This window comes from Hemiscyllium ocellatum, chromosome 7, assembly GCF_020745735.1.
Source record: "Hemiscyllium ocellatum isolate sHemOce1 chromosome 7, sHemOce1.pat.X.cur, whole genome shotgun sequence".
Lineage (NCBI taxonomy): Eukaryota > Metazoa > Chordata > Chondrichthyes > Orectolobiformes > Hemiscylliidae > Hemiscyllium > Hemiscyllium ocellatum.
Genome location: NC_083407.1, coordinates 88,932,623 through 88,957,991, shown reverse-complemented (window position 1 = coordinate 88,957,991; position 25,369 = coordinate 88,932,623). Strand labels below are relative to the sequence as shown.

The window sequence follows — 25,369 nt, the reverse complement described above, 5'->3', positions numbered from 1 at the left end:
ATGTGTATACACACTGGAATGTTAATCAAACAGGCAGAAAAAGGTGAATGATTAAAAAACACAGCAATAATGTTGCAGGGACAATCAAACCAATGCACCTTAGCACTAAACCCTCAAGAGTCTAATCTGACATTGTACTGTGGGAACAGGACTCTGTTTGAGGTGCTGTCTTTCAAATAAGGTGTTAAACTCATTGATGTAATAGACCCATGGAACTATTTTACAAAAAAGAATTGGAGTGATCCCAAAAACAAATTTGATGGTCACAGTCCCTACATGACAAAAGGAACCACTCTTCAAAAGGAGTTAATGGGCTGTGAAAAGTTTGGTTATCCCAAGGTCATGAAAGGCTCGTAATAGAAATTAGGTTATTTTCTTTATTATGAGGTAAGTTAATTGATTCTAACTTTTACTTAGCTCCCATTTAAGTTTAAGGTTGATCCGTATCTACTCAAGTCATTTTGGCTCACAGCTAACCTTTGTTGTGAGCCATTATTGATTAGTCTGAGATTGAGGTCTTTAGGTCAGACAAGGCTGATTGCTCAATCAGTCAGGAGCTTTTTGATGAGTGATTTTGTTAAAGTGTGCGACCTGTCTGCTATGTTTATCGTTTGTGGTTTATTCTTATTTATGTGCTGTAAGGCATTCCACTTATTTTTAAAATTGTTATACTAAAATTGTCGTACACCCTGTGAAATGTAATGCCTTGATTAAAATTTGGTTTGATCTGATGCGGCATTTAGTAAGTGTTTTCCTGTTCTTGGTAACTTCAGAAATTCATTGCCTCATGTAATGTTAATAGCATATTTCAAATGGTGAACTGGCAAAGAAGCCAAAAGTTTAGCTAGTCTACTTAGTTGGCAAAGAACTAATATATTGAGAGCTTAGCATTTTCTCCTTAATGCCTGAAAGAATGAAAAGCTAGCATTAATATGGCATTATACTTCAATTTGCTTTACAACCAATGAAGTACAAATATATTCGGCAAAACATCCAAAGTGCACTTCCCCCCCCAACTCGTTTACCTCTGTAATAGTGCCATTAGATCTTTTTAAATTCACCAGAGACAGCAGACAGAGCCTCAGTTGAAGGTCTCAGTGGAAATCTGACACCTTTGGCAGTGTAGTACTCCCTCCTGACTGCAGTAGAGTTGATATCTCATTAATGTTACCTCATTCTAAACTAGATCAAGTTGATGGATGAAAATGAACAGCCTTATTAATGTGGGAAAGATGGTTTAATTACCTGTCTTACTAATTTCCAATTGAGTTTTGTTAGTTGAAAGAGGTTAATTTTAAAATTAGGTTAAACATTAAATAAAAAGCAACTGCATATGAGGAAGAGAATAAACTTCAAAATTCCTTCACTCAGCACATTCCTCAAGTTAAATAGTCCAGTGAAGCTATATTCATTGAGCTGCACCTCATGCTGCTTCAATAATTAAGCAGCGATGAGTCACCATTCTTAAATAAATCAGCATATCTTTTCAGGGCAATATTTTCTTCTAAGAAAGTCAGTTGTAAAACATTGCCTGGAGATATCTGATGATGGGATCAAGTCAGTAGAATCAAGTCTGCAAAATGGAAGAATTTCTCATCTAAGGGACAAGGTAGGACTAATAAATTGAACTGCATTTATTTCAATGAAAGGGGCCTACCAGGGAAGGCAGATGAACTCAGGGCATGGCTAGGAACACGGGACTGGGATATCATAGCAATTACGGAAACATGGCTTAGAGATGGGCAGGACTTGCAGCTTAATGTTCCAGGATACAAATGCTACAGGAAGGATAGAAAGGGAGGCAAGAGCGGAGGGGGGAGTGGCATTTTTGATAAGGGATAGCATTACAGCTGTGCTGAGGGAGGATATTCCCGGAAATACATCCAGGGAAGTTATTTGGGTGGAACTGAGAAATAGGAAAGAGATGATCACCTTATTGGGATTGTATTATAGACCCCGCAATAGTCAGAGGGAAATTGAGAAACAAACTTGTAAGGAGGTCTCAGCTATCTGTAAGAACAATAGGGTAGTTATGGTAGGGGATTTTAACTTTCCAAACATCGACTGGGACTGCCATAGTGTTAAAGGTTTAGATGGAGAGGAATTTCTTAAGTGTGTACAAGACAGTTTTCTGATTCCGTATGTGGATGTACCTACTAGAGAAGGTGCAAGACTTGACCTACTCTTGAGAAATAAGGTAGGGCAGTCGACTGAGGTGTCAGAGGGGGAGCATTTTGGGGCCAGCGACCATAATTCTATTCATTTAAAATAATGATGGAAAAGGATAGACCAGATCTAAAAGTTGAAGTTCTAAATTGGAGAAAAGCCAATTTTGACGGTATTACGCAAGAATTTTCAAAATCTGATTGGAGGCAGATATTCGCAGGCAAAGGGATGGCTGGAAAATGTGAAGCCTTCAGAAATGAGATAACAAGAATCCAGAGAAAGTATATTCCTGTCAGGGTGAAAGGGAAGGCTGGTAGGTGTAGGGAATGCTGGATGACTAAAGAAATTGAGGGTTTGGTTAAGAAAAAGAAGGAAGCATATGTCAGGTATAGACAGGATAGATTGAGTGAATCCTTAGAAGAGTATAAAGAAAGTAGGAGTACACTTATGAGGAAAATCAGGAAGGCAAAACAGGGACATGAGATAGCTTTGGCAAATAGAATTAAGGAGAATCCAAAGGGTTTTTACAAATATATTAAGGACAAAAGGGTAACTAGGGAGAGTATAGGGCCCCTCAAAAATTAGCAAGGCGGCCTTTGTGTGGAGCAACAGAAAATGGGGGAGATACTAAATGAATATTTTGCATTAGTATTTACTGTGGAAAAGGATATGGAAGATATAGACTGTAGGGAAATAGATGGTGACACCTTGCAAAATGTCCAGATTACAGAGGAGGAGGTGCTGGATGCCTTGAAACGGTTAAAGGTGAATAAATCCCCAGGACCTAATCAGGTGTACCCTAGAACTCTGTGGGAAGCTAGAGAAGTGATTGTGGGCCTCTTGCTGAGATATTTGTATCATCGATAGTCACAGGTGAGATGCAGGAAGACTGGAGGTTGGCGAACATAGTGCCAATGTTTAAGAAGGGTGGTAAAGACAAGCCAGGGAACTATAGAGTGGTGAGCCTGACCTTGGTGGTGGGCAAGTTGTTGGAGGGAATCCTGAGGGACAGGATGTATATGTATTTGGAAAGGCAAGGACTGATTCGGTATAGTCAACATGGCTTTGTGCGTGGGAAATCATGTCTCACAAACATGATTGAGTTTTTTGAAGAAATAACAAAGAAGATTGATGAGGGCAGAGCAGTAGATGTGATCTACATGGACTTCAGTAAGGCGTTCAACAAGGTTCCCCATGGGAGACTGATTAGCAAGGTTAGATCTCATGGAATACAAGGAGAACTAGCCATTTGAATACAGAACTGGCTCAAAGGTAGAAGACAGAGGGTGGTGGTGGAGGGTTGTTTTTCAGACTGGAGGCCTGTGACCAGTGGAGTGCCACAAGGATCAGTGCTGGGCCCTCTACTTTTTGTCATTTACATAAATGATTTGGATGCAAGCATAAGAGGTACAGTTAGTAAGTTTGCAGACGACACCAAAATTGGAGGTGTAGTGGACAGCGAAGAGGGTTACCTCAGATTACAACAGGATCTGGACCAGATAGGCCAATGGGCTGAGAAGTGGCAGATGGAGTTTAATTCAGATAAATGCGAGGTGCTGCATTTTGGGAAAGCAAATCTTAGCAGGACTTATACACTCCTAGGGAGTGTTGCTGAACGAAGAGATCTTGGAGTGCAGGTGCGTAGATCTTTGAAAGTGGAGTCGCAGGTAGATAGGATAGTGAAGAAGGCGTTTGGTATGCTTCCTTTATTGGGCAGAGTATTGAGTACAGGAGTTGGGAGGTCATGTTGCAGCTGTACAGGACATTGTTTGGCCACTGTTGGAATATTGCCTGCAATTCTGGTCTCCTTCCTATCTGAAAGATGTTGTGAAACTTGAAAGGGTTCAGAAAAGATTTACAAGGATGTTGCCAGGTTTGGAGGATCTGAGCTACAGAGAGAGGCTGAACAGGCTGGAGCTGTTTTCCCTGGAGCGTCGGAGGCTGAGGGGTGACCTTATAGAAGTTTACAAACTTCATGGATAGAATAAACAGACAAAGTCTTTTCTCTGGGGTCGGGGAGTCCATAACTAGAGTGCATAGTTTAGGGTGAGAGGGGAAAGATATAAAAGAGACCTAAGGGGCAACTTTTTTATGCACAGGGTGGTACGTGTATGGAATGAGCTGCTGGAGGATGTGATGGAGGCTGGTACAAGTGCAACACTTAAGAGACATCTGGATGGGTATATGAATAGGAAGGGTTTGGAGGGATATGGGCTGGGTGCTGGCAGGTGGGACTAGATTGGGTTGGGATATCTGGTCGGCATGGACGGGTTGGACCAAAGGGTCTGTTTTAATGCTGTACATCTCTATGACTCTAAGACATGCTAAAATCATTGCTTCCAGGGACTTTTTTCACCAGTCAAGTTGGAATTCACATATCTGGATTCCTATTATCATGGCATGGTTTCTTCCACAATTCTGTCTGCAGCCAGTGGTCAGTCACTGTGCACCAGAGGTAACAATAGAGTATATTTATTTATTTATTTCCTCATATACGATGCTCCAACATTCCATTTAACTTCCCAATCACTTGCTGAAACTGCATACTAACTTAATAAAAGCAAATTTCTACGGATGCTGGAATCTGAAACCAAAAGAGAAAATGCTGGAAAATCTCGGCAGGTCTGGCAGCATCTGTAAGGAGAGAAAAGAGCTGACATTTCGAGTCTAACTGACCCTTTGGCAAAGCTCAACAGCTTTGACAAAGGTCAGTTCAACTCGAAACATCTGCTCTTTCCTCTCCTTACAGATGCTGCCAGACCTGCTGAGATTTTCCAGCATTTTCTCTTTTGGCTGCATACTAATATGTTGTGATTTAAATATTTGCTTGGTGAAACAGAACCTTAAGACTGCACCAAGTCCTCATCTTGTCATGCATTCATTGCAACTGACATTCAAGAAATTTAGAAATCCAACATTGATTTGTCCAGCATGAGAAGACAGTGATGATTGATTGGAGCATGCCTGGTGGAGATGCTGCATGAACTGTAAACCTTAGCTCACTGATCAAACTCAGACCAGGCTCTGATAGGTCAGGGTGTTGCCATGAGGAATTCAGCAGGAGGTGGCAGCCTGATGGCACTACCATCAGCTTCCGGTAGGAAAAAGAAGTGAGACCAAAGAGGATCTGTGTGGATAGAGACAAATTAATAAGAAAAAAGTCATGTTAATACCTATAGATTATAGGCCAATTAATATTGCAAGTGAAGTGGAGAAAGAAATAGACAAGTGAGCAAAGCCATTGGGTAGGATCTGACCAGGCTCCGAGCAGCACGATTTATAGTTAGATGAGTGGTGGAATCAGGTAAGATGTGAGGTGAGACCTAACTCAATGGCTTCCATCTTGCCCACAGGCAAACTGCAAAGCAGGGCATATAAGCAAATCAGTCAGGGGCAGCTTTACCTAGCAATCCCAGGCTCAGGCCATGGGTGGACATCTGTCCAGTCAGGATAGTGCTGCACAAGGGGACTGTGCTTCTGTGCTCCTGCCAGTGATTAGATTAGATTACTTACGGTGTGGAAACAGGCCCTTCGGCCCAACAAGTCCACACCGACCCACCGAAGCGCATCCGACCCATACCCCTACATATGCCCCTTACCTAACACTACGGGCAATTTAGTATGGCCAATTCACCATGGCCAATTCACCTGGCCCGCACATCTTTGGACTGTGGGAGGAAACCGGAGCACCCGGAGGAAACCCACGCAGACACGGGGAGAACATGCAAACTCCACACAGTCTGAGTCGGGAATTGAACCCGGGTCTCAGGCGCTGTGAGGCAGCAGTGCTAACCACTGTGCCACTGTGCCACCGTGCCGCCCTGGTGAGTGAGTGATGGTCAGTTGTTTGTCTCTAGAGGGACCAGTCCAGAGCTTGGAAACTTGTAGTTGTTGATAGGTGCCCACTAGCCAGAGATCTGAACAAGTGAGGCCTGGCACCTAGCAGCTCAGGTCACATGACAGGATGGGTCATGGTTGTCTCAACACTCTGCTCATGGGAATTAGAGGTGAAGGGGGTTTGGGGAAGTAGGTAAACAGGTAGGCATTTGGAGTCATATGTAAACAGTTTGGATGATAACCTGGGGAAGAGTTGGTGTTCACAGAATGGCCACCTGGAACAGAGAGGGTAGTGTTGGGGGTTTCAGAGGCATGTTAACAGTGAGACTGAAAGCCACTAGCAAAGAACCACTTGCTGTCATTCCAGTCATGAAGCACATGGATAGACCACAGTGTTGAGGAGGATGGCTACAAAGGACTTTTCAATTGATAGGGCAAGTGAAATGACTTATAAGGGAGGCCCTACATCTGCAAGCAATCACATGGTAACAACAATGTTCTTAAATGTGCATTGTCTTGGCTACAAAGATACACAGGGTCCTGACTCCCTTGCCATCCTATAGCATTGACTATCTCCATTGTGGATCCCCAATACTGTCCCCGTTGGGAAATTCCCTCAGATGTATGACTCTATGCACACAGTCAGCCAAACAGCTGAGAATGGTGACTGGGGAGGAAGTCCTAAAATGTCAGAGTGAGCGAATGCCAAACACACACATTGCAATCCTAATCCCATATGATGCATTTGAAGATCACTGCTCACTCCCAAACATTGCACCTTTTTGATAGCCAATGAGTGATGAACAGTGAAATGCTACAGTTTATGAAAAGTCATAGCTATTCAACTAACATTGTTTGAAAGCCAAACGTTCAACATGACATTGTTTGCAAAACAAAGTTCATACCTGATGTTGCATGCTAAACAAAACTTTCTTAAACCACATTGTATGTGCACAAATTATTTTCATCAGTTTCCCTGAGTCACTTATATATGCTATTAATAGAGTTTCCTCCTCCTCTCCCTCTGCCAAGATGTACTGAGCTTACCTGCTTTGCCAGTGGGGTGGTGTGCTCTATCTCTGTAGCGACACCCATTGCCCCTAGAAGTTTGGTCAGGCTACCCTGGGGCATTTGCATTTGCACCAACCAATCATGCAAGTTGACCGTCTTTGGTTAGAACTTCCAAGGATCAGAGTTGGGGAGATAGCGTGGAGGTGGAAGGCCAGGTCATCTCCCCAGTCTTCTCCTTGGACTGATGTCTCGAATCTCCTTGTCAGGTCGAGGCACCTGAACTAGGTTCAAGGCTCCCTGTCCCCTCTCACCGCTCACTTCACATTTGGAGCATTCAATGTCATTAATCATTATGCAACACTGCCTTTGTTGGGACCTAAGGTAATTGAGGGTAGGGGGAGAGGTTCTCATTGTATCTGTGTCAGCAACAAACTCTCTATTTTGTATGACAAAAGGCTGGAGGAATAGACATCTGAACTGAGAAAATAATGTACCATACCCATGTAGAGGCATCCCACTGGCTTCCTTGTCCTGGGTCTCCATGTTCTAAAGCTTGGAGAGTGCTGTTGAAATGTGATTTGTATGGGTGCTGCTGAATCATCACATTGCCCAGGGGTTGCTTTGTTTCTGATATTGTCCACATAAGCTCATTGGAACCATCCCCAATGGATCCAGGCAATGTGTGACCATCCCTGCACTTAAGGGCTGCTATGCAAATGGACAAGGAACCTGTGTGTCCAGGTCCAGAATCAACCCCTGCAGTTATAGCTGCCCTCGTGTGGCAAAAATTTAGGAGAGCTACAGTAGCTCACCATTCATAGAAAGCTGTGTAAATGAGAGAGGGATGGTGGTGCTGTAGTCTGTCCAGAGATGGAGGTCATGCTGCCCAACGCTTCCACAATGTGACGCTGTCTGAAAGATGTCAAGGGAAAAGGTGGGGCGGTGTCCAGAGTGAGTGAATACGCAGCACACCACGTCAGTAAATAGGGTGCCAGGGATGGCTGAGAGCAAGTGAGGGAAAATTCTACATGCCATAGTGAGGGTTTTACATCATGATCTTTGGAGAAAAGTAGGTTGCAGGTTAGGGTGAATGCAAAGTAACACAGAGAAGGTGGTAGCCCATGACCTTGCTGAGCACAGGGCATTAACCTTCGACCTGCATTGCTGAGCATTTCTCTGGACTGGGGAAAAGGGCGATCACTCCAAACCAGGCTAGTCTTCTCTGCCATTTTAGAAGAAAGAGGATGGCTTTCCTCTGTACTGCCCCATTCACCAGGACCTCTATGTTCCTGTCATTGAAGCAAGGAGATAACATGCCTCCATTGTACATCTCTTCACCTACACCTGTGTGAATCCTGAGAGCTCCCAGAATTGGCAAGTGTGCCTGCCACTGGCAACTGCACGATGGCGCCAGCAGGGTGCCATACTGCTGTGGTGTGAATGAGGCTCGCTGCACTAATGAATAGCATGAGAAAGCCTGCCAGAGCTCACGGAGAGAAACCTCCCCCACAAAAAGAAACTCTCTGAAATGAACAGTTAGCTAATTTCAGATAAAATTCAGTCCTTTGTATATTTAAACAGCATGTGCAAAGCAATCATACTCACCCCCTTCTGCACACAGACATGTGCTGTACACAAGTGATGTTGGATTCTAGAAAGAAAGTACGTGTTTAAATTTTGAGCAGAAATCATACATTCAAATGTAAAATGCAAGCATTATAAGGCTGAATGTGTTCTCTCTTGTTGTTCTTAGGGTGAATGATAGCTAAAGGTTTGTGTACAGGTGTATCGGTGTAGAGGTGACTCTTTGAATGTCACAATGGTAGCACATCCTTGCACGTCTTGAGTCGACTGGTTGTTAGTCAGGCTCCTCATCCCTCTACAAGAGGGATGGTGTCTTTAGGTTCAGACTGATCCACCTCTGCCTGCTTCTTGAAGTAATAAGGTTCATTGTCAGAAATCAGCCTCAGTCACATGTTCAATAGCACAAACATGGCGGCAGAGGCAGACACCTGTGCTGGAACTCATCCACTTTGTCGGGTTTTTTTTCCTTGTTTTGTTTGTTTTATTTTAACTTTTCAAATCACTTGGACGGGAATGGAGGAAGCGACTCCTGGACCCGAGGGTGTCGCAGGGAGGCAAGGCCTTTTGCGGACTGGAGGTGAGGCCTCAGGTTTTGAAGCCCAAGTGTGGTCTGGAGAGATGGCCAATGTGATCTGGAGGCTAAATGCCAGCACAGACTGGAAGAGAAGAACTGTAAATTAAGTATTTTGTTTTATTATTTTGCCTTATGCCTTATTTTGACTTCTTATTTATTATTTTTTTCATTTTATACCAAATACTTAAGCATCTGCATCTAGGTATCTTGTACCTAAGGTGGCACCATAATCGCTGGCATTGCAAACTTTCCACTGCACTCAATTGAGTGCACGTGACAATAAAGCCAACTCGAGTAGTTCATTCACTACTTCTAATGTCTGGCCATTACAATTTAAATATCAAAGCCTTTGACCCTCATTTATGTCAAGTATCAACCTCACAGACAGTGGGTCTAGAAGCCCATTGATTTTTGTAAGTTTATAAATAATAAAAAGGTTGGAATTCTACAGATGCATTTCGTCTTGGTACATCCATTCAGCGTGGACACCCCCAACCTCCACCACCATGGTCAATCAATTAGGAATATTCCAGAAACTTGAGGTCGTCTCTACAGAATTTGCAGAAGCAACCTGCAATTTTTGTAGCTTTTTAATGCCCATTTTTGAAAGAGACAGCAGCTTCAGAAAAATCCATACTGAATACAGTCTACATTTAAAGTGACAATATGATCTGCTTTTACTGGGTGTGACAAATGGAAACCTTTCAAATGGTGATCAGAATGCAGAAAATGCATTCCTCGAATGTGACTAAAGAAATAAACAAATTTACTGAGTGCTCAGCAAAAAGCACACATCAATTACATCAACAGCAAATGGAATACATGTTATAAGAGAAAAAAATAGTCAGTGGGAAATAAAAGCAAAACAATTAGCAAGATGAAGGGGAACAATGAAATTAAATATCCAAAACATAAAACTAAATAGTGAAATATTTTACAAGCACATTAATAAAGAAAAAAATACACAAAAACAAGATTGTAACTAAAAAGGACCATTGTTAACGACAGAGAAATGACAGAATAATTATTTTGCTTTTATGTTTACCAGGGGTTTGGAACAGGTAGATCTGATTGATTGATGAGATGGGTAATGAGGTAATTATATTTAAAATATACAAGCAGGATGTATTGAATAAACCAAACAATGACTCAAAGGAGATAAAACCCCTGGTCCAATAGATGGATTGCTTCCACATCTTTTGGAAGAATTTAGAGAATAGATAGCACAGTCATTACTGCACATATTTAATAGTTTGGAAGAAAAAGGGTGCAGGCACAGAAAACTGGCAAACAAGTAATGCAATCTTTTTACTTAAGAGGAGGAGGAGAATATACTCAGGAAATTGTAGTCCGGTCAGCTTAACACCGGTGTTATGATAAATAATGGAATCTTTGTTAATGTAGAGAATAGTAAAGTGTTGAGGCCCGAACCCAGACAATTATGGAGCATTCTACCAGTTAAAGATGTATCCATTTGTGTCTCTTCCTTAGCCAATCCATATCCAAGTTAATCATTTGCATTCAATTCCATGAGCTTCAACTTTATCTCACAGTCTTTCTCAAATATCTTTTGAAAGCCCAGATAAATGGCACACATAGACATTCCCCTGTCCACTACCTTAGACACCTCTCCAAATAAACTCAATCAGTTCTCAGACATGGCCCAACCTTCACCAATATATAAGTATCTCACTGATCAAATGAAAATTCCCAAGCTGTTTGGTCACCCTGTATATAATTATAAATGTTGGTAGTTCCTATTATCTGCTTTGCCAATCTCTGCTACTTTATAAAAATCTTTCCCATTCACTAGAATCTCTTATTGGTGGATCTTTTTGAACACTTCTCTTTTTCTTTTGGTTTTATGTTCTCCTCGCTTATTTAGTTGTTTTTGGTGTTTTCTTCGGTAGAACTCTTGTCAGAACAACACGCAATGGGGTAACCTCAGAATCATGATGATGATTTAATAGCGATGTGAGTGTCACATGGCTAGGTAGACCGATCCAGAAGGGAGAAGGCGTTCTACCCTCCTGTGACAGAATGCATGGAAACATTGAGCTGTCAGCCAAGAGTTATTGCATCAAAAGAAACCAAAAAGTCAACTAACATACATTTGATTAAACAGTCTCAAATGTAAAGTATACAATGTGTTATAAAATAATTTAAAGAAAGCATAGAACCATGTTATACCCCAGAAATGACTTATGCACAGTAATTTTCTCTCACAGTTATTAGGTTAATACAGTGAAAAGATTTGCAGAACTTAACACTGCTGAAAGAAAACTAGAAATTGAAACTTTTTGTCCTGTACTCATCAGAACTGTGGATGCAAAAAGCACCATTTTGTATAACATGAGAAGAGTTTGTTGATTGGTTGGACCATAATTGGCATGGGGATGCAGTAAAAACATGGTGGCTCAGTAGTTAGCACTGCTGCCTTACAGCGCCAGGGACCCGGGTTCAACTCCAGCCTCAGGTGATTGTCTGTATGGAGTTTGTATGTTCTCCTCATGTCTGTGTGGGAGTACTCTGGTTTCCTCCCACAGTCACAAAGATGTGCAGGTTAGGTGAATTGCCCATAGTGTTCAGGGATGATTAGATTCCCTGCAGTATAGAAACAGGCCCTTCGGCCCAACCGACACTCCAAAGAGTAACCCACCCAGACCCATTCCACTACATTTACCTCTGACTAATGCACCTAACAGTGTGGGTAATTTAGTATGACCAATTCACCTGGACTGCATATCTTTTGGATTGTGGGAGGAAACCAGAGCACCCGGAGGAAACCCAGACAGACACGGGGAGAATGTGCAAACTCCACACAGGCAGTCGCTCAAGGCAGGAATCGAACCCGGGTCCCTGGTGCTGTGAGGCAGGGGTGTTAATCACTGAGCCACCGTGCCACTGACAATGTGTCAGTTAGGTACATTTGTCTGTGGTAAATGTAGGATAATGGGGAATATGTCTGGGTGGGTTACTCTTCAGAGGGTCGGTGTGGACTTATGGGGACAAAGGGCTTGTTGCCACACTGTAGGGATTCTATTCTATTAAACAATTAACTGTCAATCTTAATTCTCAAACCAGGCAGGTGGTTTCTCATTGGTCAGGGCATTGTCATAGGGATGCAACAGAATCCTGGCTGTCTCCATGACCCTATCTGTTTTTTTGAATCAGAATCTACCTGCTCTGCTTTGAAATTTAAATATTGGCAGCTAACTGTTCTTGCTGCATTGCCATGTCAATTGTTGTCCAACCAATCAGCACCCTATATAAAATGGTGGCTCTTTTCTTTCAACTCTGTTTCCTGTATTCCAGTTATGATGACTGTAAAGTGAAAAGTTTCAACTTCTACTCTCCTTTTAGCAATGCTTGAAAGTATTTGGCTAACTGTGGACAGTCTGTTACTGCAAAATCGGCCTACTTTCATCTAGAATCTTAATTATTTCATACTTCTCCCATTTGTTATGAACAAGCCTTGAGCAAGGTTCCCAAATTTGTCGTGGTTCCAGACTAGGTACCCTTATCTCCTGGGTGAGGAGGGATGAACTAGTTCCCCTTCTATATTCAAGCAGACCCTCAATGGTCACAATAAGGCAAATTCATAAAAAATCCCCTCCCATAGGGATATCTTCATCCCAGACCAAAATGGAACATGTTTTAAAAGGAGCCAGTTTAACCAGTTAACAAAGGAGTGAGCTTATTAATTACTAAATGCAAGAAGAAATTATAAAGCACTCTACTCCACAGACTAGGACATCTGGCCAATAAAAAAGAGACAAGTTATAGTTTCTAGATTTTTTTATTATTCCTGGAGAGTAAAACAGATGTACCTGTAGCTTTCTGCAGAGACAGAGAGGAACTGTCATCCATCTTGTTAGCTCTTCTTGTTGATCTCTTCCCTGTTTTAAACATTCCCTGACCCTTTTATTGGTGCAATTTCTTATGGATTTCAACACAGGACTTTCTCAGACAGTCACTGAATTTACATTCAGTTTGTTTTTAGTGTCTATAACAGTCCTTTTGTAAAAGAAATCCACATTTTGGATTGAAATGTAAAAATGTCAATCAGTACTTTGGAGTTTTCATCCATTGCCACGTGATGTGAGATATTTTTTAAAAATTTTCATGGTGTCACAGACAGGACTTGCATATGTTGTCCATCCCTAATTTCCCTTGAACTGTTGGCTTGATTGACCATTTCAGAGACAGCTAAAAAACAATTACTTAGTTGGTCTTCCATATGATTCACTTCTCCGATGGACATCAGTGAAACCGATTTTATTTTATGAGATTCAATGGTAACTTCATGGCACCAAGCCTTGTATTCAAGATTTTCATTAATTAATTGAATTTAAATTTTGTAACTGCCGTGGTGGGGCTTGGACCTGTGCACTGAGAGTATGAGGAGGGTTTCTGGATTACTAGATAAGTAACAGCACTTTAACAGCCTATTTTCCCTCTGCATTAAACCCATGATATTCTCAGGCAATGATCTGAGGATTGAAGATACAGTTTAACATTCTCGAAACAGAAACATCAGTAATCGCAAAGGTAACTGTGGCAAGGTTTAGGGATTCGAGAGGCTGGTGTTGTTTTTTGTGCTTGGTGAATTTAAATAAGGATGCAAGGAATCAAAATGAAGTACAAATGCATCAAAAAACACAAGGCGTGAGAGCACGAGAAGAGAGACGGGCATCATGTACCAAAGGAGGAGGTGTGTTGTTTTCTTCCAACACACCCTATTTTCATTGTACCTGCTCAAATCAAACAAAGATTAATTAGGATACTGGATAATCAGTGCTATTACTGAATAGAGGCAGAGATGTAATGTTTCTGTTTATCTCTTCTCTCTGTAAATTTCAGGAAAATTGTCAGTGGAACTCAATGCTCACTCATTTACCTTATAATACTTAGACATGTAGCACAGTGGTAGCATCCCTACATCTGGATCAGGAAGTCTGAATTCAAGTCCCCCATCTGCCCCAGAGGTTTGTCATAACACGTCTGACACAGTTGTTTAAAATAACAGTAAGGTTTTCCTCTTGTGTAACACATCATAAACCCTTAATGGGCTTTGAACATAAATGAATGAATTGGAAAATACAGGTGATTTATTAGTGGTAGTTTATAGAAGAGAAAAATTTGGTGATGAAAAAGAACATTCTGTTGTGTGTAAGATCATTTCTGGATATAAAAAGAAAATAATCTCCAGACATTTAAAGCTGGACTTATGTTTGCACAATGGCATAAGGGGGAGTATATTTGATGGCAAATTTCAGTCTGTATAAATTCCATTGCAATAGACTCCAGAGAGTATTCTCATTCATATCTTAATTGGAGTACATTTGTCCTTCAAAGTGGGGAAGGGGAAAAGGGACATTTGATAAATTCTGTACAAAATCCTCTCTACTATACCCAGAATCACAGTGTTGTAACTATGCAGGAGGAAGCCATTGGGCCCATTGTGTCTATGTTGGCTCTCCATAACCAAGGTTGTCAGAGTACTGCGTAAATCACATCTATAGTGAATCCACCAAGCAAACAGAAGACAGGAGATAATATGAGCACTTTGTGTTCCTTACTCTCATGCTTACAACTGCTGAGCAATTAAGTTTTCTAATCTTGCATAGGTTACTCCTTAAGCTCCTCTGACCTCCTCCCACTTCTGGAGGTCCGGGAGATATTGGCACAGTGCACATGTCACTAAACTAGTAATTTCCGCAAGAAAAAATGAAGCTGGTGGAAAGCTCTTGAGATCTGGCAGCAGCTGTGAAAAGAAATCAGAGTTAACATTTCAGATCCGGTAACCCTTCCTCAGTACTCTGCACCCAGGCTAATGCTCAAATCACACTAATGTAGCTTGTTGGAGTTTAAATTCAATCAATAAAATGGAGCATAAAGCTAGTGTCAGTAATGGTGACTGTGTCACTAAAGACCCAATTGGTTCACTAATGTCCTTTAGGGAATGAGATTTGTCATCGTTATCCGATCTAGCTTGCACATAACTCCAGTCCAACGGCAGTGTGGATGACTATTAACTGTTCTCTGAAATGGATGTACAAGCCACTCAGTTCATAAGCAATAAGGAATAGACAATTTATGTTGGCCTTGCTGATGACATTTACAAACCATGAAAAAATGAACAAAAATCACTTGGAACTGAACTCTTGCCAGTTGAAAGTAAGCTAGCACAAGTGGCCACTGGCTCAATGAAATACACTCTCTATCTGGAAACTGTGCCCCTTCACTCTTTCTCTATCACATTTGAGTTTGAGCCAATCATCCATGCCAGGCCCTCCTGGCCCAATCACTATGCACCTTCTCCTGTCATCCTCTAGTTTTCTGCCATCATCTTTTACCCTGTTACAGTGACAATGATATGCCATTTCTCTCCCTTGACTCGATAGCCCTCACCATCTAGACCCTCCACTCATCATCCTTTACATATCCTTCAAAGCATTTGGCTTACCATCTGAGATCTTTGGTTTTCCCTACCTCAGACTGGATATGTCCTCCTACCAAATCTAAGCCTCCTTTGCATCTCTGGGCCTACTCTGTGTTAAACAGAGTTTTATCACTTAGGAAACCATGACCTAGTAGTGGGCATGTTGAACCCGGCCTTTATGCTTCTCATTTTGCATTTCCTTATTGTTGTATATGGGTCTGCAAGGATTAATACTTTATTGAGTGAAGTCAATACCAGTTGCGGTGATGATCACATTAGGACTTGGTCAGAGTAAAGAAAAAGCTGGAGTTGATGTATTCCACCCTACAATATTGCAGGTCAATTCTTGTAAATGTGAACAGATGCATAAATCTCATTTTTTATTGCAAAATTCTTCTCGTCAGATTAGAAAGGTAGATGCCCTCATTAATGCTAGCCCACTTTGTGTTTGAAGGAACATACACGCATTACTAGCTGCTTCTCTACCCTCAGCAACACCCAATCCATCAGGCTGTACCTGTTGATCATTTCCAAGTCCCAATCCCACTTGCTTCCCTCCCTTCATGCCATACTTCTCCACCGCATGCTTGATCCCATAAAGCCCTCTTAGTTCTCTTCATGAGGCTGATCCTACCATTTCTTTCCTTGAGACCACAATCTCACTTCATAATCTGAGCGTATTCTGTTGCCTTTCCTCAAAACTGCCTTGCTCTCAAAGTGGCCTGACCTGCTCTCACCCCTGAATTGTCCTTGCCCTTCCTGCCACTCCAGCCAAGTCATCATTTCCTGTTGCCCTACTCTATACCAAACCTTCAACAAATACAACTACTCACTTCACATCCAAATGGCAAACTTATCACCATGACAATTTAGACGCTACTGGCTTAATCTTGAAGGTAGGACTTAATGTAGAAAGGCTTTAACATAATAAGAATACATCGGGTGTAAATGTATTGAATATTAAAATCAGAAAGAGTATAAGGCCAGTCCCATTAATGCTATGCTGTCAATTTAATTTCTACATTTCAACTCACCATCACAAAACCAAAATTTCACATCACATTTAAGTACATCTGCAATGTTTCCAAACTTCCTTAACCACATTAAATTGCACCCAATGACCTGAGTATAAAAAGGATGACACACTATTGCCATATTGAGGGGAGTGCTGCACAATTGGTAATGTTACCTTAGGAATGAAATGTTAAAGAGAGGCCCTATTAACCCTCCCAAGGTCCGATAGTGATAGTTTGAAGAAGAATGGAGATGTTTTATTGTGTAAGGTGATGGTTTTGAAAGGGAAATGCTAAGACTGCTTTAAACTTCACCAAATCTGAAGATTCCAAAGGACAACCAATCTAGTCCTCATGATCTTAGTAACAACGTCTGCTGCATTAATCTGACTTCTATCTGATTGCTTTAATGGATAGATTATATCTTATTTTAAACAAAAGCCTCTTCCCATTAGACTAGCTGATGATTTTCATCAACCACTTTGGATTTCGTAGGTCTTATAAAACAGAAAATAAAGATGATAGCAGTAATCTACCCAGCCAAATGTTGACAATGGTCAGCATTGCATGTTCATACACCAGTTATCAATACTGTCCTGTCCATTGTTTATCCATCAATTTGTTTAATACAAACAAAATAATAATCAGGACATTATCACAACGATGTTTGTGGAATCTTGATGTATTCAAATTGGATGCCACATCTCCTGCGTAGAATTGACTACATTTCATAAATTCTTCATAAACTGTAAAGTGTTTGGTAACTTCTGGTGGCGATGGAAGATACAATGGAACATTAGATTGGGTTGGGATATCTGTTCGGCATGGACGGGTTGGACCAAAGGGTCTGTTTCCATGCTGTACATCTCTATGACTCTATAATATGACTTTCTTTTTTAGCTTTAGCAGCACACGTTAACCCAGAAATCAATCTGAAGATCGATTTTAAGCAGCAATTGTTCGTAAATAGTTTCACGACCTCAGAAATGTGGTGGAGAAACTGCTGACTACTGAAATATTGCATATACATCTCTTCTGCGCAAAGTAGACAAAAAATATTCAGTTAAGTTATGTGCACCTTCAAGTACCAGTTGGTTTATTTTATATAAAATATATAAACGGACTGTACATAATTTTCATAGTGCCAAATATCAATTTGATCCATTGCTTGAATCTGAAAAAAACAATTGAAATGCTACTTATTCATTCTTTGTCAACATGAGTTACCTTTAAAAATCAAGTATTTCATGTCTAATGACTCTTTGGAAGGTGAAAAGTCTCCGATGATAACGCTGTTCCTCCACAGTTGCTGCAGACCTGCTAACTTTGTCCGGCATTTTCTGTTTTTATTTCAAATTTACAGCATCTGCATTATTTTGCTTTAATTTGAGTGCCCCAAAGTCAAATGGATTCAGATTTTGTAAATGGAAACTTTGAAAGAGTAGGTCACTCTTAAGAGAGACATTGGTACTGTACATCTCTGATGTATGGTGAGTGTGAGAGCATGACTTGGCCCTCTATGGCATTATCATCACAATATAACCTGCTTGTGATGCAGATTGCATCCAATTGTCTGTAACTGAGGTCTCAAATAAGGAAATATAATGGAACAATGACTGATACAAAGAATAATCTATACATCAACAATGACAAATGTTTGAACTGGTGCATTCTAGCCTATCTTTTGTATACTAATTAACACTCGTAATCGTTATTGATTACAGACATTCTCGATTGGTGATGTAACATAGAAGAATGGATCTAAGTAGTTTTTGTATCAATCTCTTATAAAATAATCTGTTTTGTAACTTCCAGTGGCGATGCAAGATACAATGGAACAATATGTCTTTCTTTTTTATCTTTAGCAGCACAAACTAACCCAGAAATCAATTTCACATTCCCTTCAATCTGAAGATCGATTTAAACAGCAATTGTTAGTAAATGGTTGCACTACCTTGGAAATGTAGTGGAGAAACTGTTGACTATTATAACATTGTATATACATCTCCTTTATGCAAATTACAAAATATGAGTATTTGTAAAATTCACTTTCTATAACATGGTAATATTATACGTGTTGTGATTTGCAGCACCAAATACAGCGAATAGAATTCTGAAGAAGGATGACTGGACTTGAAACACTAACTTTGCTTTCTGTCCACAAATGCTGCCAGACCTGCTGAGGTTTTCCAGCAGTTGCAATTTTTGTTGTTGGTGATTAGAATAGTTTGTTGTCACCATCCCATGACCTTGACTGGGTCTAAAGTCCTACTTGATTTACAGTGATGTGGAGGTAAAAAATGAGGTCTGCAGATGCTGGAGATCACAGCTGCAAATGTGTTGCTGGTCAAAGCACAGCAGGCCAGGCAGCATCTCAGGAATAGAGAATTCGACGTTTCGAGCATAAGCCCTTCATCAGGAATAAGAGTGATGTGGAGGTGCCTGGTGAAAAAGCAGTGCTCCGAAAGTTTGTACTTCAACTAAACTTGTTGGACTATAACTCGGTGCTGTATGATTTTTAACTTGGTTTACAGTGATAGAGGGAAGTCAGTGATGGGTCTTAATGAGAGGAGGACCTTGTCTTAAACAAGATATGGTTTATTACATAGTAAAAATCAGGTATGAGTTAAATTAGTAAGTTAGAATTTTACAAAAGAGCCTAAGAAGATTTAGATGGTAGATCTGTCCTCTTCAAGTGCCAAAGCCTGAAGACCTTATGATATCAACAGATTGGATGAAACCTACTGCAATTTGCAGCCCTTTTCGAGCCATTGTCTTAAACAAAAAGAAACATCCATCATTTCTCAGACCTCAAAAACACAGGAAATATCTTGTTCTACCATTCAATATGATCTGAAAATATAACCATCTTTGCATTAACTCCCCCGTGGGCAGCACGGTGGCACAGTGGTTAGCACTGCTGCCTCACAGCACCTGAGACCCGGGTTCAATTCCCGACTCAGGCGACTGACTGTGTGGAGTTTGCACGTTCTCCCCGTGTCTGCGTGGGTTTGCTCCGGTTTCCTCCCACAGTCCAAAGATGTGTGGGTCAGGTGAATTGGCTGTGCTAAATTGCCCCTAATGTTAGGTAGGGGTATGGGTGGGTTGCAGGTCGGTGTGGACTTGTTGGGCCGAAGGGCCTGTTTCCACACTGTAAGCCTAATCTAATCTTTTCTGCCCAATTCCCACCTCCTTTAATTTCCTGACAGACTTTTAAAGTGTTAAATGTATTCAATGTTAGAGCATACACAAGCCTCTCGGGTAGAGAATTTCAAAGATTCTCAAAACCCTGCACAGTTGAAGAAATTTCCCCTCATCTCTGTTCTAGAAGATTGACCCCTTATCATAAGACCCTGTTGTCCCCCTTTACTGGATTTCCTAGCCAGCAGAATTGATCTCTCAGTGTCTGCCTTAACAAGATCCTTCAGAATGGTACATGTTTCAAAGAGATCACCTCCCGTTTTCCTAAACCACAGACAATATTGTATCAGTTTATTAATGTCAAAATGTGAAGGTGAATGACTGGAGGTTTCAAGATGTGAGGTGAAAAGTTTAAAGGGGACACACGCGGCAAGTACTTCACACAGAGGGCGGTGGGTGTCTGGAATGCTTTGCCAGCAAAGGTGGTAGAGGCAAGCATGGTAGATTCATTTAAGATGCATCTGGACAGATGCATGAGGATTAGGGGAGCAGAGGGAATGCTTAGGAATTGGGCGACAGGTTTAGAGAGTAGATTTGGATCGGTTTGGGCTTGGAGGACCGAAGGGCCTGTTTCTGGGCTGTAAATCTTCTTTGTTCTTTGTTCTTTGTGTCAGCAGAAGGACCATAAACCCACTGACTGGAAGATCGATCTAAGCTAACCTTCAGTTTTGAATGCAATGAATTATATTTTGCAAGGTCCATACACAAAATAAATGCAGTGTTATCAAAGCCCAGTGAGGTTTTCCTTTTGATTTCTAATGATTTCCCAAGAAAGCTATTTTTTTTCCCTGTCAGGTTCTCAAAATCCCTCCAGAAAACTGATGGCAAGAAAAGCTTTTGAAACACAGGCTTTTATCACAGCGGGGGGTTTCATGAGTGAACGCATCAGAGGATGGTTGAGGTGGGGAGAAAAAATAAGAGGTAGCACCCTGATGTGTAAAATGTATAGGAATAGCCATCCTTGTCATATAGCATATTTACTGGATATCATATCTTGTGACATGTCCCCAAATGTGCCTGCAAGAGCTGCAGGAATTGTACACCAAAGGTGGCTGCAACAGGAAATAAAAGAACAATTTTATTAGGAACATTTGAGCTTTGGAATATCTTCCTGATTCAGCAGCTTCTTTTATATGTTTTGCCAAAAGTCCTGTTACTTTCTGTGACATTAGCAAACGCTGAAGCTGCAGCTGAGCCAGAAATATTACATCTGACCTCACCCTGCAACCCATCCCCCCTCCATTTTCCAAAACTTATAAAATCATTATTTTAAAGAAATCCCACCACTCTGCCACTCAGCTCAGTCTTATTATAGAAACATGATTCAGAAATCAGTCCAAAGTTCAATGACTCTGAGCTGTATTTGAGTAAAACTAACAGCATTGAACTTATGAGAATCTGCAACATGAGAAAAAAATATTTGCAATATAGAGCAATTCATTCCAATAGACCATGCAGTATAAACTCTACTCCGTTTATTTTTTCTTCAAAATAATTGCAGCTAAATGTTAAATGAGGAATTAATCCCTGACGTATTTTTGTCCCTGGCGGACCAAGGCAAATCATGACCATTCTATCTTGATCCAAATAGGCAACAAAAGTAACATTTCTATATTCCCATTGGACTTGCATCATCGGTGCCCCACTGTGCTTAAGGTGTTGTGACCCTCAGGTAAAATAAAGAGCAGCCTAAGGTCCTTTGAAATTATGATGATTTTCATTCACTGAATAAATTTAAAGATCCTGCATTTACCACCTTCTGGGCAAAACAATTCTATATTGTACAAATCCTTTATCGGAAAAAAAACTATTAAAAGGGAGACCTCCAAACCTTAAACCATGTCTCCTAATTTTGGATACATTTTAGATTTTAACCATTTTAAACATTCCCTACATATCTACCTTATCCATTTGCCTCAAGATATTGTACATTCCAATAGCATCACCTCTCTTTCTTCTAAATTCCAATGTGTACAGGCCTAATCTGTTTTATTTATCTTCAGGTTATAGACCAATAGGTCTATTGGAAATCACAAGCCTTCGAAGTACTGCTTCTTCATCAGGTAAAGCCTCATTTCACCTGATGAAGGGGCAGCGCTCCGAAAACTTATGATTTCAAATAAGCCCGTTGGACTATAACCTGGTGTCATGTGACTCCTGACTTTGTCCACCCCAGTCCAACATCGGCACCTCCTCATCATTACATTCCTTCATAAGATAAGCCCTTCAGCTCAGGAATGACTTGAATAAACATTCTCTGAATTGTTTCTGAAGTAATTATATATTTTTTTAAAAATAAAAACACCAAAACTGGACACAGCATTACAGTTGTGGTCTCATTAACTGCTGCAGTAAAATCTCCCTAATTTCACGCTCTATTATCTTTATGATGTACAGCAGCATCTCATTTGCTTTATGATCATTTGCTGTACCTGCTGGCTAACTTTATTTTTGGGGATAACGAGATTCTTTTATATTACCGAATTCTGTCATCTCTCCTTATTTAGATAATATGCTGCATTTCTATTCTTCCTGCCAGAGTGTACAAATTCATTATTATTCATATTACATTTCATCTGCCAACCTCTAGTCTGTTCAGGTAAACTATCCATATCTCCCTTCAGACTCTACTTCTTCTTAACAACTTATTTTCCTAACCATCTTGGAGTCATCAGCAAACTAAGCTACCAAATATTTGGAGCCCTTATCTAAATCATTGATATAAATGAGGATCCAGCCCTAGTCCCTGTGGCACCACACCAGTTGCAACTCTCCTTCCTGAAAATGACCCATTTATACCTACTCTCTGCTTCTGAGCTGAGCAATCCTTTATCTATACTAATATGATTTTTCTACACCATGAGCTCTGATCTTGGATCCTTTGATGTTGCGCCTTCTCAAATGCTTTTTGGAAATCCAAGTACACCACATTTTCCAGTTCCTCTCTATCCAGTGTGAATGGTAATCAAAAAATTCTATTAGGTTTGTTAAACATGATTTCCCTTTCACAGAGCCATGTTGACTCTGCCTGATCACATTTGATTTTTTTCAGTATCCTGTATTCCATACTTAACAATGGATTCAAGCTCACTCCCTTTGACAGATTTTCAACTCACTGGCCTACAGTTTCCCACTTTCTGCCTTCCTCCTTTCTTGTGAGTCTTCCAACATCTGAGGAACTTCAGAAGTTTATAAATAATGCATTTACTGTTTCTGCTGCCACCTATTTTAAGACCCTAGAATGTAGACCACCAAGTCCCAGAAACTTGTTAACTTTTGGTCAAATAGCTTTTCAAAAGCATTTTAATCCTGATGATGGTGATCATTACAAGTGCATCCATCCCAACTACTTCGTGACTTTAATGAATATTTGGGAAGTTTTCTAAATCTTCTACAGTGAAGATAGACACAAAACACCTGTTCAAAGACATTGACTATTATTTCTCCCGATTTGCTAGATTACTATTAATTATTCTTTTCCTGTTCTAATACTTACAGAAACTCTTACTCTGTTTTTATATTACTAGCTAACTTTCTCTCATATTCTACTTTTTGCATTTTTATTATCTTTTTAATCATTCTTTACTAGTTATTAAAGTTCTCTGTCCTATCATTAATCATTACAGATTTGTATGACATTTCTTTAAATTTAGTACCATGCCTAACTTTCTTATTTAGCTATGGATGATGCTTCCCTGTCAAAGGGAAGTATAAAAGAATATGCTACTTTTTCTGTGTATGCACAGATGAAAATTCAAGCAAAACATTGAAAAACACTCTTGCCAATGGCTTTTGACTTGCTGATAATGCATTTTAGGTTCTTACTTTTAGTATTTGCATAATTTTGCAAAAAGATTAATCCTTCTAGTGTAACCAGGGGAAACTTTCAAATTACTACATGAATTAAATCTAAAATGAATGTTGATTTTTAACCCCTAATGTTTACATTTAATTACAGATAATTTACCTCAAAGGTGTTTATTTAGTTATTATCGATCACGTTAGAAACTTACTCACAGACTAGGTGCCTTACCTAACTCAAAGTCCATCTTTCAGTCATTCCCAATACACAACAGCCTTCAGTTCTGATTTGAAGAAACTCCGAAGGAGAGTCATACTAAACTCGAAACAATAACTCTGTTTTTCTCTCCACAGATGCTGCTGGACTTGCTAAATTTCTCCAATACTCCCAGTGTTCGTTATAGCATTCGCAAGGCTCTACCTGATGGTGTTCTACCCGTTAGAACTGAATGATCAACTTTGATTACATTCTAACGGAATCTTTTAACTGTTCTGACATTGATGCATGTCTTACGTCTGAGAAAGCATTAAATATGCCTCCTAACCTATAATCATGGGATTGCTTTGTTAACGCTTCCACCAAACATTTCACTTATTTTCTTTTTCAGAGCTCAATCAATCTATTTGATTGAAAGTGTATTTTTCTTTCCTACATCATTGTAAGGTTATCCTGTGTGGTTACCATGGCACCACTAAAGTCAGCAGTGCTATGGCAACTGTGCTTTTGTGACGCAATGAATATTTTTCTTGAAGAGAAAAAGTAGAAATTAGTAAGCAATGCATTATTTCAAAAGTACGGGTCTGCGAAAATTTGGTCTATAACTTGTCCAGATTTAAAATAGTTCAAGTCACTATTAATATGATGGAAACATCCATTGGAAAGCTTGCTTTTATTTTTATTGGAAAGAGAAACAGTGAAAAGGTTTACACTGGAAAGAATCCACCGGTAAGGTATATTTTTCCCCACTTTGCAATTTGAATTAAGCGTTTGTTGTGAACATGTGACATGAGAAATCCAAAGGACACATTTTCCAATACAAGAGTATTGGTCAGATATTTGTGGAGGGGCGGGGGAGTTTCAGTTGGTGGGATGTTATCTTTCTGGGAAGGCTGAATAGGCTGGGGCTGTTTTCCCTTGATCATCGGAGGCTGAGAGCTGACCTCGTAGAGGTTTATAAAATCATGAGGAATATGGAAAAAGTGAATAGGCAAGGTATTTTCCCTGGGGTGGGGGAGTCCAAAACTAGGCATAGGTTTAATAAGCGGATTGGTATGGACGAGTTGGACCGAATGGTCTGTTTCCATGCTGTACATCTTTACCACTCAATGACTATCTTTGCACTTATAAGCCAGTGATAGATCTCGCAGAATGAAGAACCCAAGGGAATCCTGGGGGTGTAGGGAAAAGAAAGACCACCTGTTAAGAGCAGCAGGCACCTCAAAGGCTAGCACTCTATTGAATAATAGCACCTCTGGGAAGGCAGTGGTTGCGATCAGTACTGCAACCACGCAAGGCTTAGAATCACCGCTGGATCCCAGGGCAGAGATTAATTGGGGCAGTAAAGGGTCATGGGAGTAAGGATTGAACAACAAGGATACTGAGGCAGCTCTCAGGGGTCACCGCCCCTCTCTAGGCCACATTCTTCAATCAGGTACTGGATGTTATTAAGCAAACACCCGTCCCGCCCGATCCATGGATCTGCAGGCACTCTGTAAGGGTTTACTTATTTCACACTT

The 25,369-nt window shown here is 40.5% G+C and overlaps 1 long non-coding RNA gene across 1 annotated transcript; it reads left to right on the top strand.

The window, feature by feature from the left end:
* Nucleotides 1–1,533: 1,533 nt before the first annotated feature.
* Nucleotides 1,534–24,081, top strand: LOC132817539 (uncharacterized). The gene is made up of 3 exons (XR_009644889.1): nt 1,534–1,609; nt 4,510–4,621; nt 23,987–24,081. It is a non-coding gene; the product is annotated as an uncharacterized LOC132817539 (long non-coding RNA).
* The last annotated feature ends 1,288 nt before the right edge of the window (nt 24,082–25,369 follow it).